Source organism: Pan troglodytes, chromosome 13 (genome assembly GCF_028858775.2).
Source record: "Pan troglodytes isolate AG18354 chromosome 13, NHGRI_mPanTro3-v2.0_pri, whole genome shotgun sequence".
Classification (NCBI taxonomy): Eukaryota; Metazoa; Chordata; class Mammalia; order Primates; family Hominidae; genus Pan; species Pan troglodytes.
The window spans coordinates 82,528,519-82,538,461 of record NC_072411.2 but is presented as its reverse complement, the minus strand read 5'-3'; the positions used below and the strand labels follow the sequence as shown (position 1 = coordinate 82,538,461).

The 9,943-nt window shown below is 37.3% G+C and overlaps 1 long non-coding RNA gene across 5 annotated transcripts in view; it reads right to left on the bottom strand.

The window, feature by feature from the left end:
* Positions 1-621: 621 nt before the first annotated feature.
* The window catches only part of LOC107973852 (uncharacterized), a 121,747-nt gene continuing 112,425 nt past the window's right edge, over positions 622-9,943 (bottom strand). For 4 of the 5 annotated variants that reach the window (XR_001716341.2, XR_008546653.1, XR_008546651.2 and 1 more), the window contains one exon: positions 622-1,628. This is a non-coding gene — a long non-coding RNA (uncharacterized LOC107973852). The remainder of the gene's footprint in view (positions 1,629-9,943) is intronic. The other variant, XR_008546654.2, reaches the window with a different exon arrangement.

Below are 9,943 nucleotides of genomic sequence, written 5' to 3'. Positions count from 1 at the left end.
GTAACAGCCACCACACCCAGCTAATTTTTTTTTTGTATTTTCAGTAGAGATGGGGTTTTACCATGTTGGTCAGGCTGGTCTTGAACTCCTGACCTCAAATGATCTGCCCACCTCGGCCTCCCAAAGTGCTGGGATTACAGGGATGAGCCACCGTGCCCGGCTGGTGATTTTTTAATATATAACCTTATTATATGCTGAGAAGAAGGTTTAATGTCTCTAGCTATGATTGCAGATTTCCTTCTTTCTTTCTTTATTTCTGTCAGTTTTTGTTTTAGGTATTTGAGTGCTTTGTTATTAGGTATAGACATTTACTGTTCTTAATGAGTTAATCCCTTTATTACTATAAAATGTCCCTTGCTATTTCTTGTAATACTATTGTTTTGGATATTTACTTCTTCTTATACTAAAATACCCCTACCAGCTTTTTTAATACTTTCTTATGCTTAGTGTTTGCATGGTATATCATTTATTCAGCCTTTGCTTTCAACCTATCTTTTTCACTAGAATTTTCACAGTTATTTTTAAAATGCTGCTTAATAATTTCAACATCAGTGTTATCCCTTAGTTTGATTCTAATGACTATTGACTATTTGATATTTAGATAATGGGACACATTTTCTTGCTTCAACATGTTTCTCATAAATTTTAATTGAATATAAGACATAGTGGTTTAATGAAGAGTGGTGACTGACATAAATTATATTTATGCCCCAAAAGGGTGCATGTCTCCTGTCTGGCCACTATCTAGTCTGTCTAGTCTGTTGAACATCAGTCTAGTCTGTTGAACACAATCTAGTCTGTTGAACATCGTGTGTCTAGATTCTTGTTGTTGATTTATAGATTCAATCTAGTCTGTTGAACATCATGTGTCTAGATTCTTGTTGTTGATTTATAGATTCATTTCACTCAGTCTTCAAATGATGTGATGGCAGAAACAAATCTTTCCTTTATTAGAGCTTGGAGTCTGAGTGCCTGGAGCATGTCTCAGGTTTTCTGCCCTCTTCTTAGCCATTAGCAGGCCCTATGCACCTGCATCTCGGAAGAGTTTTCTTTTCTGCTCTCATGCAAGGTGCAAATAGTCACTATCTGGTACTCATCATATGGCCTGGAGTGCATGCTGGGTTTCTCTCAGTTCTCCTTCAGACTTAAGCAAGCCTGATGTCACTATACCTTAGAACGTGTTTTTCTCAATTCTCTACTCTCATAAGCACTAAGTGAAGGTCCTTGGAAAAGAGTTATGCGTATTTTTATTTTCTCCAAGACTTCTGGGTCTTTTAAGTGACTAAATCTGTCCACATTCAGCCTTTAAAAACTCAACACAAGGTCAATTCTTCTCTTTTCACACCTGTGGCAGCTGCCTTCCCCTCCCATTGCTCTAACAAGGATGGGTGCAATCATGAATCTCTTCTTTCCTAGGAGGAGCTCATTACTTTCTGAATTTCAATCTATTAGTTTCCATCACAACCTCATATCTCTTTTAAAAGATAAACTTTAAAAAATACATAATTTTGTAGATTATCCAGTGTGTTCTCTCTTTCAATTTGGGAATGATGCTTTCTTGAGATTTTCTATATCTGAAGCAGAAGTTTAAGTGGTTTCAATTGTTTTTAAGAAAATCTGTGACCAACCTAAAATATAAGTAATTTATTATATTTATTGCATACAATGTGAAAAGCAGCTTAAATTTATTTTATATGCTCAATACACATTATAAATATTTAACAAATACATGTTAGACACTCAATTAAATATAAGTATGAAGCCTGTAATCCCAGCATTTTGAAAGACCAAGGTGGGCAGATTGCCCAAGGTCATAAGTTGGAGACCAGCCTGGATAACATGATGAAAACCCTTCTCTACTAAAAATACAAAATATTAGCCAGGTGCGGTGGTGCACAGTTGTAGTCCCAGCTACCCAGGAGGCTGAGGCAGCAGAATTGCTTCAACCCAGGAGGCGGAGGTTGCAGTGAGCCGAGATTGCGCCACTGCACTTCAGCCTGCATGACAGAGTGACACTTTGTCAAAAAAAAAAAAAAGCATATAATTTCTTAACTAGATCTCTTGAATATTTCTACTTGCCAAGAAGAATTAACAACATTTACTCTCCTCTCTCTATTCCATTATGGCAATAATGCAGATGTTTTATTTTCAAATAAAAATTACATTATAATATTGACTACAATTTTGAATTATATCAACTCCACCTTCAACCTACCTGAAGATTCTCATATGGCCCACTGAAAGTCAGGAGCTCAATGTGCTTTTAAAACCCCATTTGGGAATTAATGAGATACACAAAATATCTCTTGATTGTCAGATTTTTTTATTTCTATTGTTTTCTTAATTAAAATTGTTATCTTTAGGTTTTTTTAAACCCCGATGTCACCAGCTTTGGCCTTAAGTGACTTTTATGTGTGTCTAAAACCAAAACTGTTCTCTACACATTGGAGACAAAGGTACTTCTAGATCAGAAATAGTAGGATTAGTCTTATGAATGTAGTGTTGCTTCAGCACTGCCTTATCCTAATTCAGTATTATAGAGTTTCAGCCCTTCTGTACCTTATTAAAATGCTAGCTTTTAAACATTCTACTATTTATTAAAAATGGTTGGTGTCACTACTTATTGAAATAACTAAAAAATACACTACCAGAAAAAAATAGTTTTGAAGACAGTTTCAAAATTTGAATTTCAAAATTGAGCAATGGAAATCATTCTAGTTAAGTAGTGTGACATAAGGATCCTTTATTAGGTTAAGTGATTTAATAACAAAAAAAAATCAGAAGATAACTGATTAAACACAGGTAGTATATGCCTCTTCCATAGAAAGGAACCAGAATATAAGTAGATACATTTCAAACAGATTGGCTAGGAGAGAATGCCATGATTCACCAGAAAGGGGACAGGAAACACCAGAAGTAAGGAGAGGGTTCAAGGCAGATTGCCCAGCCGAGGACTGACTGAGAGCCAGGAACACCTCCTGGACACAAGAAAACAGTAAGACAGAAACCCCTAGGGTGTGGCTTTTATGATCTTGGCTACAGGAGAAACCCTTGACCCACTAGGGCCTTGGTTCTTCCAAAAGATTGCACAGAGATGTTGCTCCGGAAAGGGAACCTACATGGAATCTCACAGGCAAGCAAGACTAGAGCAGCCTCAGCCCGTCGCCATTTCAAGAGTCTAGATACTGGGGATCTACAGACCTGGCTGCTGTTGCTGCACTGCTCCAAGGAGAGAGAGGAGAGAGGGGTACTGAGCATTCCTGTGCACCCTTGGAAAAGTCCCTACCACGCTGCTGTGAGCTGCTGTTGGGACTGGGACATGAGTGGACTGTACTCCCTGCAGCTTTTTACACTGCTTGCCTGGGACCCCACCCTCTCTGGCTTCAGCCTCAAGTTTCTGTTTTGAAAATTTAAGAGTGGGCTGTGCCCCATCCTCAGGTTGAATTGGGCTGATATAGCTGCAGCTGCCACCCAGCCAGAGAGGGTCAAGGAAACCAGGCCCCGCTATGGACATTTAGGATGATACCCACAGCAATGGGCTGCTGTGAGACTGAGATGTGAGAATACTGCACTTTCCACAGCTTTTTGCTCATGCTGCTTACCTGGGAAGGGCCCTGCTCTCCATGGTTGGAGGCCCAAGGAGCCATTTTGAGAGTTTAATGCTGAAGCAGCCATCACCTGGTCAAAGAGAGTCAGGAAAACCATGTTCTCTTACACACACATAGGACAATACCCACTACCCGCTTTGGACTGCTGTGAAACCAAGACTAGAGCAGACCACACTCTCTACAACTTCTTGCCTATGCTGCTCCCCCGAAAGAGATCTTGCACTCTTTGGTCACAAGCCCAAAGCTTGCACCATTTTGTAAGTTTAATGCTGGGCTGTGCCCTGCCCTTGGACCAAGTTTGAGTTGGCGTGTCTGCAGCCACTACCTGGCTAAGTAGGCACAAGGAAACTAAGCTCCTCTATATTTACTTAGGACAGTACCCACCACCCTGCTACAGGCTGCTGTGATACTGAGACTTGAGTGGGCCACACACTTAACAGCTTCATGCCCCTGCTGCTCATCTGACTGTGGGTGTGGGGGTTGCTGGAGGGGTGGGGCATCCTCTAGACACAAGCCCACAGCTGGCACCATTTTGTGAGTTTAACACTGAGCTGTAGTCTGCTCTTGGGCTGAGTTTGACATGTCACAACTGCAGCCACCACCCATTTGGGGAAGGGAAGGGACGACCAAGCTCTCCTAAACACACTTAGTACAATACCCACCACCCTGCTATAGGTGGCAGTAGGAATGAAGACTAGCCAGCCAGGCCAACTCATTGCAGCTACCGGGAACACCAACACAGAAGGCTTGGGCCCCAGTGGGTTGCTCGATCACTGCTACTGTCATCACCCACATAAGACTAGCTGCCGAGGGGCCTCAGAGCCTGCCCACACCTGGTTCCCTACTCCCTCTATAGCTTCTAAGCAAGCTACCAGCAGGCCCAAGAATCAGCCCTCCACAACACACTGAAACCAGAACTAGTGTAAGCTGCTCTGGGGCCTAAAATAAGGCATGTTTGCCCCACTGATGCCACAACTGGAACCCAAAGACTAGCTCAGTTGTTGTTCATAGTCCCCAGCAAAATTTTGCCACGACTTCAACTAATAACTGTACTCTAAACCACCAAGAAAATAATAAAGACCACTGACATTGTGTACTGCCAAAGAAACATACAAAGATCACACTATCACAGGCACCCAAAATCAAAAACAAAATATCCTACTTAACCAACAGCACAAATACATTTTTAGGAAAAAATTCTCCCCTACAAAAGTAATTTTGAAACATTGGAACAACCAATTGCTACACCAGATGCACAGATAACAACAGGAAGACATAGGAAACATGAAAAAGCAGGGAAATATGACACTACCAAAGGACTAAAAGAGTTGCCCAGCAACAGATTCCAATGAAAAATAATCCCTTGAAATGCCAGAAAACTATTCAAAATATTAATTTTAAAGAAGCTCAATGGGATACAAGAGAAATCTGAAAAGCAATGCAAGGAAATCAGAAAATCAATTCTGGATATGTATAAAAATTTTCCCCAGCAGATAAATATTTTTTTAAAAAAGTAAGCAGAAATTCTGGAACAAAAAATCATTGAAGGAAATACAAAATATGTTCAAAGCTTTAATAATAGACTAGACCAAGTGAAGAAAGAATCTCAAAACTTGAAGACAGGTCTTTTAAAATAATCGATTCAGACAAAAATAAGGGAAAAAAATAACAAAGCTGAAGGCATCACGCAACATGACTTCAAACTATACTACAAGGCTACAGTAACAAAAACAGCATGGTACTGGTACCAAAACAGATATATAGACCAATGGAGCAGAACAGAGGCCTCAGAGATAACACCACATATCTACAACCATCTGATCTTTCACAAACCTGACACAAACAAGCAATGGGGAAAGGATTCCCTATTTAATAAATGGTGTTGGGAAAACTGACTGGACATATGCAGAAAGCTGAAACTGGATCCCTTCCTTACATCTTACACAAAAATTAACTCAGGATGGATTAAAGACTTAAATGTAAGACCTAAAACCATAAAAACCCTAGAAGAAAACCTAGGCAATACCGTTCAGGACATAGACATGGGCAAAGACTTCATGACTAAAACACCAAAAGCAATGGCAACAAAAGCCAACATTGACAAATGGGATCTAATTAAACTAAAGAACTTCTGCACAGCAAAAGAAATTGTCATAAGAGTGAACAGGCAATCTACAGAATGGGAGAAAATTTTTGCAATCTATCCATATGACAAAGGGCTAATATCCAAAAGCTACAAATAACTTAAACAAATTTACAAAAAAAAAAAAACCATCAAAAAGTGGGCAAAGGATATGAACAGACACTTCCCAAAAGAAGACATTTATTTAGCCAATGAACATATGAAAAAAAGCTCATCGTCACTGGTCATTAGAAAAATGCAAATCAAAACCACAGTGAGATACCATCTCATGCCAGTTAGTATGGCGATCATTAAAACAACAGATGCTGAAGAGGATGTGGAGAAATAAAAACGTTTTTGCACTGTTGGTAGGAGTGTAAATTAGTTCAACCATTGTGGAAGACAGTATGGCAATTCCTCAAGGATCTAGAACCAGAAATACCATTTGACCCAGCAATCCCGTTACTGGATATATACCCAAAGAATTATAAATCATGCTACTATAAAGACACATGCACATGTATGTTTATTGCAGCACTATTCACAATAGCAAAGACTTGGAACCAACCCAAATGCCCATCAATTATAGACTGGATAAAGAAAATGTGGCACATATACCCCACAGAATACTATGCAGCCGTAAAAAAGGATGAGTTCATGTCTGTTGCAGGGACATGGATGAAGCTGGAAACCATCATTCTCAGTAAACTGACACTGGAACAGAAAACCAAATGTCGCATGTTCTCACTCACAAGTGGGAGTTTACCAATGAGAACACATGGACTCAGGGAGGGGAACATCACGCACCAGGGCCTGTTGGCAGGTGAGGGGCTAGGGGAGGGATAGCATTAAGAGAAATAGGTAATGTAGATGATGGGTTGATGGGTGCAGCAAACCACCGTGGCATGTGTATACCTATGTAACAAACCTGCACGTTTTGCACATGTACCCCAGGACTTAAAGTAAAAAATAAATAAATAAATAAAATTAAAGAAAACCATGATCCAGCTCCACCTATATGCTGTCTGCAAGAAACTCACCTTACCCATAGAGACAGATACAGACTGAAAGTAAAAACGTCATAAAAGTTATTCCACAAAAGCAACCAGGAATAGCTATACTTATATGAAGCAGATTTTAAATCAAAATGATAATAAAAGGCAAAGGTCATTATGTAATGATAAAGGTATCAATTCAGCAAAGGAACAATCCTAAATATATATGCTGCCAGCATCATAACACACAAATTCATAAAATAAATATTCCTAGTCCTAAAGAAAGAGACAGACAGCAGTACAATAATTCTGAGGAACTTCCACACCTCATTAACAGCAATAGACAGATCATCAAGGCAGAAAATTAACACAGAAACATTGGATTTAAATCAGACTTTATACCAAATGGACTTAATGGACATTTATAGAACAGTCTACCCAACAACTATAGAATATACATTCTTTCCATCAACAGATAGAACATTTCCCAAGATAGACCATGTATTAGGTAATAAAACAAGTCTTAACAAATTTTTTAATAATTTAAATCATATCAAGTATCTTCTCAGACAATAGTGGAATAATGCTAGAAATCAATGCCAAAAGAAACTTCAGAAACTATACAAATACATGGAAGTTAAACAGAATGCTTCTGACTGACCACTGGGACAATGAAGAAATTAAGATGGAAATTAAAACTTTTGAAATGAATGAAAATGAAAACACAATACAATACACCAAAACCTGTGACATACAGCAAAGACAGTGCTAAGAGGGAAGTTTATAGCATTTAATACCTACATTAAAAAACTAGAAAGATCACAAATAAACAACCTAACATCACACCTCAAGAAACTACAAAAACAAGAACAAACCATACCCCAAATTAGCTGAGCAAAAGCAATAACAAAGATCAGAGCAGAACAAAATGAATATGGACCATTAAAGATGATAAACAAAATGAAAAGTTGATTCTTTGAAAAAAGATACATAAAATTGATAAATCACTAACTAGCCAAAAACATGACAGAAGATCCTAATAAATACAACCGTAAGTGAAAAAGGAGACAGTACAACTAATACTACAGAAATGCAACAGATCATCAGAAACTATTATGAACAACTGTAAGCTCACAAGCTAGAAAATCGACAGGAAAATGATAAATTCCTGGAAACTGAAAACTTCCTGAGATTGAGCCAGAAAAAAATAAAATTCCTGAGTAGACCAATAATGAAGAACGAGAGTGAATCAGAAATAAAAAATCTCTCTCTCTCTCAAAAAAAAAAAAAAAAAAAAAAAGCCCAGGACCAGGTGGACTTTCTGGCCCAGAACAGTCAAATTCTACCAAACATACAAAGAACTAACACCAATCTTCCTGAAACAATTCCAAAAAATTGATGAAGGCATTCTCCCTAACACATTATCTGAGAACAATATCACCCTAATATCAAAATCAGAAAGGACACAGCAAAGAAACAAAACTACAGAACAATATCCCTGATGAAATTACATGCAAAAAATCCTAAACAAAATACTAGGACATCAAATCCAGCAGCTCATCAAAAAGAAAATACCCCATGATCAGGTGCAATTTATCCCAGGTATGCAAGGATGGTTTAACATATGCAAATCAATAAATGTGATACATCATATAAACAGAATCAAGGACAAAGTCCATACGATCAAATCAATAGACCCAAAGAAAGCATTTGATAAAATCCAGCATCCTTTCATGATAAAAATTCTCAACAAACTAGCATAGAAGGAACATTCCTTAGCATGATAAAAGCAATATTCAACAAGCCCATAGCCAACATTATATTGGAAACATTCCCTCTAAGAACTGCAACAAGACAAAGATGCTCACTTTCTTCACTTTTATTCAACCTATTACTGGAAATTCTTGTCAGGGCAATCATTCAAGAGAAAAAATAAAAAGCATACAAAATAGAAAAAAGGAAATCAGATTATCCCTGTTTACTGATGATATAATCTTATATCTAGAAAACCCTAAAGACTTCACATACATAAAAACTTCTTAGATTCAATAAATTAATTGAGCAAAAGTTTCAAGATACAAAATTAATGTACAGAAATCAATACCATTTCTACATACCAATCATCAGCTTGCTGAGGATGAAATCAATAAGACAATACCATTTACAATAGCTACAAAAATATCTGGAAATATATTTAACCAAGAAGGTGAAAGTTCTCTCTATAAGGATAACTACAAACATTAATGAAAGAAATCATAGATCACATAAACAAATGGAAATACATTCTATGCTCATGAACTGGAAGAATCAATATTGTTTAAATAACCATACTGCCCAAAACTATCTACAGGTTTAATACAATCCTTATGATATTACCAACATCATTTTTCACAGAATTAGAAAAAACAATTCTAAAATTTATATGGAACTAAAAGAAGAACTGAAATAGCCAAAGCAATCTAAGCAAGAAGAACAAAGTTGGAGGCATCACATTCCGCAACTTCAAATTATACTACCAGGTTAGAGTAACCAAAACAGTATGGTACTGGTATAGAAACAGGCAATAGATTAATGGAACAGAATAGAGAACCAGAAATAAAGTCATGTACCTACAACCAAATGATGTTTGACAAAGTCAACAAAAATACAAACTGGAGAAAAGATACCCTATTCAATAAACGGTGCTGGGAAAATTAGCCATATGCAGAAGAATGAAACAACTGGACCCATACCTCTCACTATACACAAAAATTAACTCAAAATGGATTAAAGATCTAAACATAACACCTGAAACTATAAAATTCCTGGAAGAAAACCTAGGGAAAACCCTTCTGGATATTGGCCTGGGCAAAGAATTTATGACCAAGTCTTCAACAGCAAATGTAACAAAAACAAAAATAAGCAAATGGGACTTAATTAAACCAAAAAGCTTCTGTGCAGCAAAGGACACTAACGACATAGTAAACAGGAAACCTACAAAACGGGAAAAAATATTTGCAAACTATACATCAGACAAATGACCAATATCCAGAATCTATAAGAAACTCAAGCAGCTCAACAAGAAAAAAAAAAAAAACTCGTTTAAAAAAAATGCCAAAGGACATGAACAGGCATTTTTCAAAAGAAGACATGCAAGTATCCAACAAACATGAATAAAAATGGTCAACATCACTAATAATCAGAGAAATGCTAATTAAAACAACAATGAGATAACATTT